This window comes from Egretta garzetta, unplaced genomic scaffold, assembly GCF_000687185.1.
Source record: "Egretta garzetta isolate BGI_Z169 unplaced genomic scaffold, ASM68718v1 scaffold571, whole genome shotgun sequence".
Lineage (NCBI taxonomy): Eukaryota > Metazoa > Chordata > Aves > Pelecaniformes > Ardeidae > Egretta > Egretta garzetta.
Window position 1 is genome coordinate 241,395 of NW_009258622.1, and position 6,000 is coordinate 247,394.

Sequence of the window (6,000 nt, forward strand, 5' to 3'; positions counted from 1 at the left end):
TGGTCACAGGAACCACGCCACTGCCCGTGGTGACAACTCCCCATTCACCACAGAGCAAGACACAACTGGCCAGCCCAGGCACGCCGCCTCGCGGAGAAGGGAACCCTAGGCCTACAGCCGGGCACCTCCAAAGAGCAGAGCTGCCGAAGGACAGACCAGCTGCGATGCACAGAGCTGATGAGCCACAGACTTCTACCTGCTGGGTATGAACAGCAGTCGGACACGGCACTGCCGATACTGCTCCCACAGCTCACCGAGAAACGCCGAGCACAATCCACGGGGCAAGAGATATGTGCGGCAAAACCGACGAAGAATTAGCCTTGGTGTCACGTTCTTTGATAAAGAGGCAAAGCCGTACAGAATATTTTGGATCACGTTGCAACGTCTTGTGCTCTGTCAGCTAACTTTTGTGTTCAAAATAGACTTGAAACTCCTGGGAATATCACCAGCGGGTCCAAAGCTCTCTCGAATAAAGCCAAACTCTGCTCAAGAATTCAGATCAGGACAGGTGAGTGGGGACTCACTGGGAAACCCAACATTCTCTTCTCTAGAAGCAAATCACAGATTATTTCTCATTGGGAGAGATCTCTGGTGACCATCTACCCTGCCCGCCCTGCTCAAAGCAGTGTCAGCTCCTGCAGGTTGCTCAGGGCACTGTCCAGTTGGGTCCTGAACATCTCCAAGGACAGAGACTCCACCACCACTCTGGGTAACCCGTGCCAGTGCTTGATCATCCTTGCAGCAAGCAAAGTTTTTTCACGTTTAGTTGAATTCTCCATATTTTGATGTGTACCCTTCGACCTTTCACTGGGCACCACTGAAAAGACCCTGACTTCATCTTCTTTACTCTTTCCTATCAACGTGTATTTGAACACATTGATAGGACTCCCTCTGCCCTCCCCCCCCCAAGCCTCCTCTTCTCCTGGTTAAACAATCCAAGCTCGCTCAGACTCTCCTCGCTAACAGATACTCCAATCCCTTCATCACATCAATTACCCTTCATCGGGCTCACTCCAGAACATCCATGACTCTTTCATACCAGGGAGCCCAGAACTGAACACAGCACTCCAGGTGCCAAGGGGATGGATCCCCTCCCTGGACCTGCTGGCAGTGCTCAACCTAACGCAGCCCAGGATGACCGCCTTTGCCGCAAGGGTACGTTGTTGGCTCGCGTTCAACTTGACGTCAACCAGAACACTCAAGACTGTTTCCACAACACTGCTTTCCATCAGTTTGTCCCCAGCATGTACTGGTGCACGGGGTCATTCCTCCCCAAGGTGGGGGATTCTCATCATAGGAACTGCCCAAGGGCGACAGTAATGTAAGTTAAAGTTCAGCGGATTGTTTTTTGGGGGAAGTTAGGTGAAGTCCAGCGCGAGATCAATGACAGCCTAAAGGATGAGGATGCGTTCAGCTCAGCATTACTTCAACAAACACATTTCTAACCACCAGCACGCACGCACCACCCGTGAGAGATGCGGGCAGAACCTAGCCAAAGCATCATAAAGACAACCAGGGACGCTCCAGGAGAACGGGCTGTGGACTTGCTCCAGCCACTTCATGAATAACCCACTTCCAAAATATTTATTATTTATGGGCTCTCCATTAAATGTAATCAGATCTGCTCTCTAACAGATGCAGCGCATGATCCCCAGACGTGAATGCAGCAACATTTTTGGGGCTGGTACAAATTTGTGGTGTCAGATTAATGTTCAAAGGTGACCACAAAGGGCGTGATTAAGGAACCAGTACCAGGAATCCAGATCCAGGCTCAGTGCTTCATCAAGCCATGGCTTAGGTCATCCTATATGAGAGACCACACCAAGATCAGCGAAGAGGCTGGAGTTAAAGCCCTCGTTTTTTTCCCACTGGAGGATATGGTTTTGTTTTAAAGCCATGTAACAACAGTTGTGTCTTACAGAGCAATCCTAGGACAACCACACCAGTACAACAAAGGGACGAGAGCTTGAACAAAACCAAAAGTTATTGTATTGCTCTCAGATTTCCAGAATAAGCAACTGATTTCCCGATCACCTTTTTCCCCATTGGTACCTCACGGGCCAGCGATGTGCTCCGAGGCAGCAAGGATTCCTTCCTGTGAATCCCTGCATTAGGATGCAAGATTTGAAGAGCTAAAATGCAATTGCTCCAAATCAAGTTTCATGTCTTGAAAACACTGCCAAACTGCATGAGGAAAGGAGGAAAGTTTGCACCCCTGCTCTGAAACTTCATTCCAATATACAGCTTTTTTTCTCCCAAGCCAATCATTTCTCAACAGAACTGCTTTAGAGCTGCCCTTCTCATTGGATACGCTCCTCCATAGTGCCTAAACCCCTTCAAAAGGTTTTTCAAAACCTCTTCAATAGGACTTTCTTGGTTTTCAAGCCTAGCCTCTGCATTTACAACTTCATTATGGCACGCAGAGCATGGTACGAGTGCTCTGGAAGAGAACCCCACTATTGTCCTGACACAGCCTCAGACTAGAATTCCACAGGTCAGAAATACTCAAAATTACAGAAAATGGAAGGTGATGAGATTCTGCAGTACAACATATTTTTCTTTGCAGGCACAGGCTGGAAACCGAGTAGCTCCTTCGCAAGCCATAAACAAAACCGAATGTATTTTCTGGGTAGTGTTGTCTAGAAACAGCGCTAGAGACGATGCGGTTATTCTTAGTCCCACTCACACGAGAGATCCTGGTAGCTCCTCCAGCAAGGACTCCCAGGATCTACTTCCACAGGCACTTTGCCCTGTTTTGCTCCAGGCTCTGCGAGCAGAGAAATCCAAGAGGCTACTGCCTATGGTCGCCGAGTTGCCTTCATCTACAGAAACTGTCCTTTACTTCATAACACGCGCCTAGACCTCTGCGCGGGTGGCTATGGGGAGCAGAACAAGTCCCTGGGCACAGCAGCCTGGAACATGGCACTCGTCAGCCACCAGCTGGAAAGCTCTGGGTGGGGGCACCCACGCGACTCGGAGCCCCCAGCCTTGTCCTTGTCTGCAGGTCTCCAGGGCCCCCCTCAAGAGGGGACGAGCTACCATCCCCGGGCACGTTTTGGTACACTCAATGCAGAGAAGCAAAATGTCTTGGGCAAGCTCTGCTCTCACTTCCCCTAGACAGAAAAAGAGTAAATGACCCGTGGAAGGGAAGGGTGGCATTGAAAAGCAGCAACACAAGCGGTACAAAAAGCGTGCACCTTGCTTGCTGCGCTCTTGCAGTATGGAACTTACTCCAAGAATTCAACCAAGCCACAGAGAAGATTCCCAATGCACTTTAGGGCAAGAAACTCCTCATCGTGTCAGACTTCCCACCCCAGTGGTAAACGCCATGGACAGCAGCCACCTTCAGAACCGATTGCCTCCCTCCCACCATTTCTGCGAACTGCTGTTCAGCCTGAGATCCAACCACATCCCACCGGGTGCAAGGAACATGCAGAGAAGAAAGCTGAAGCTGCAGAAGAACTTCCCTCCTGGGCACAGAGCAAGATAAAAGCCGACAGAATCAGCCAGGCAGGAGCACAAGAACGCTTCCCCCGCTCCGACCCGAACAAAGCATCCTTGGCTCTTTTGAGCTGGTCTGCTGAGGAAGGAAGGGACCACCAGCACAGGAGCGCGCCTCGGGGTTTACTGCGAGCCAGCGGGGAAAGGCAGAAATCAGCAGATTGCTGTCTGCAGTGAAGTGCTGTGCAGAAGCAAAGGGGGAAGAGAGGAAAAATGAGGGGTGTCAGTGCGTGTCAGACCAGTGGCAGCATTTCTAGAGAGCTGGTGGTGTTAGCATGCCCCTCGCCTCCAAGCACACCCAGCATGTATCTCCAGGGGTTTTCAGAAGAGAAAATTTTTAGGAGCAAGGTATCAGGAGCTGCTGTAATGCAGTGAATAAAAATTTTTAAAAGAAAAAAATTTAAAAATTGCAATCAACCTGGACTAGAGGATTCATCACTAGAAAAAAAATTGAATGGGGGAAAACAGTGAAATGCTTAAAGACGAGCAGGGAGCGACTGTCAGCAAGTCCTCTCGCACGGCGGCAGCAGGTCGCTGGAGGCGGGCTGCACCTCTGGAATAGATGCCGAGCTGCGTCCCACGGGAAGACGTGCAGCAGTCTCCCGCTGTCCTAAATCACATTAACGATGCACAGCCCTGCCTGTCCCCTTGGGCAGGCATCGATTCGGGCTGTGCAGATGCTATATACGGCTGTAGTTTTCACAGCACACGTTTAGAAAGGGCCAGGATAGAGATAGGAAAGATCTCAATGTTCCAGGCATAAATCAAGGGAAGTATCTTCCCTCGCCGGGTCCCGTGCCAGACCCTGGACAGGGCTTCATTTTCCAACCACTAGTTCCTGCTAACAGAGCTTGGCCATTTGCCTTAATCACCAGTGGAAAATAAATTTTTAAAAAAATCAGAAGTAGTCAATAACATGACCTGGAAAGCACGGCTTTACAGATCACAGCTGCTATGGAGAGCTGAACACGCTGGCAACACTTCGACCAAAAATGTGGGGGGAAGAAGGAAAACAGCACCTCAACAGGGCTTCCACTTCCAAGATTTTTGCAAAACCTTCCCTGCTGGGTTTCCTAATGCTCAACCAAACGACGACGGGAGCTCTGCCCGCGCTAGGGGGCACACAGAGCAGCCAAGCCGGGGTCAGCCAGGGAAGCGCATGCTCTGCCAGCGGCCTCGCGCTGCTGCCGGCCAGACGCTCCCACGGCTTTTCTTGATGCCCAACGAGTTCGTAAAAAGCAGGTACACAAATCTCCCCCCAGGAACTCAAGTAAAAAACAAACTAGCAACGGGTACTCTGACACTTTCATGTGCCTAGAAGCATTTGAATGGTCCACTCGAAAAGCCCACGCAGATTGTGCCCACTCATCGAACTTCTCTCTTACCCAGCATCAAGAGGAACTTCAGAAATGGCTGACACAGGCTTTGCTATAAATACGGACTTACCTTTTGCCAACGTTGGCAAATGTATGAAACAAGGATTGCCCAGCTGAACAGGGAGCCCTTTTTCTGCACGCTTAGAAACGCCATTTAGAAATAAACTGGATTCCAGGCTGCTATTCTGACTACAAGCTGCTTGTTTTCAGCTCAAAGAAACACACTTTAGATGAAACCCAAGTACACAGCATCTGCAGCAGTCCATTAGAAAACACAGAGAAAACAGCAAGGAAGGGAAAGGAGAGAAGATACAGAGGCTTTGAAGTTACATTTTGATACCAACCATTTGCTTTCCGAGTCTAGATCCCAGGTTCAAAAACTACTGTTGGGGTTGTGCCCTCCTTTCTGCTGCAGTCCTGGCTTAAGCGTCACGGCCAGAGCTTTATAATCCCTTGTTCGATCCAGAAGCTGCCTAGGCACACCGAGGAGGCCGGCAGAGGCACGATAGCTCTGCCAACCCCATCCAACCCCACGCACTAACGACACTAACAAGACACGATGGGAGAAACACGCTCCCAAGAGGAGCACACGGACACGTACTGTACCTGCGTACTGCAGGAGAAACATGGCAAGGTGCTGATCGTAGGCCAGTATTTCGGGCAGGCCTCCTGCCTCCCCCAGGCCGTTCATCTGTTTAAAAGCTGGAGCCCAGGGTTGAGCTCCCACGCTCAGTGCGGCTCCATGCAAGCCCCCGAGCTCCAGCGCCCAGCACCGAAGGAAAGCGGGGTCCCAGTGACGGTGAAACTACCACCGCAGCGACAGCCCAGGCATCGCGAGCACCGGCTGGGGCTGGCGGATTAGCTGCCTTTGCACAGAAAGATTAAATTCTGGTAATCCCCGATGGCAAGAGGCACACCGCTCTCTGCCCTTGATCCTGGACGCTTGTACTCACCAGAAATACTAACTTCAGACAAGCAAATTGCTCTAACAGGGCACCATAAGAAAAAAAGAAAAAAGGAAGAGACACAAAGGGTCCGTTTCTTCTTCGATCCTGAGAAGGCGGCGTTCCAAAGGGCCGGCTGCACGGTTCGCAAGCGAAGGGCACGTTTTCACAAATACAGC

General features: G+C 50.7%; 1 protein-coding gene across 1 annotated transcript in view; it reads right to left on the bottom strand.

Annotated features, from left to right (window-relative positions):
- ENOX2 (ecto-NOX disulfide-thiol exchanger 2) overlaps window positions 1-5,504 on the bottom strand; it is a 42,011-nt gene extending 36,507 nt beyond the window's left edge. Inside the window, 1 exon segment of the mRNA XM_035903671.1 lies at window positions 5,484-5,504. The gene's annotated coding sequence lies outside the window, so the exon portion shown is untranslated.
- Between the last annotated feature and the right edge of the window lie 496 nt (window positions 5,505-6,000).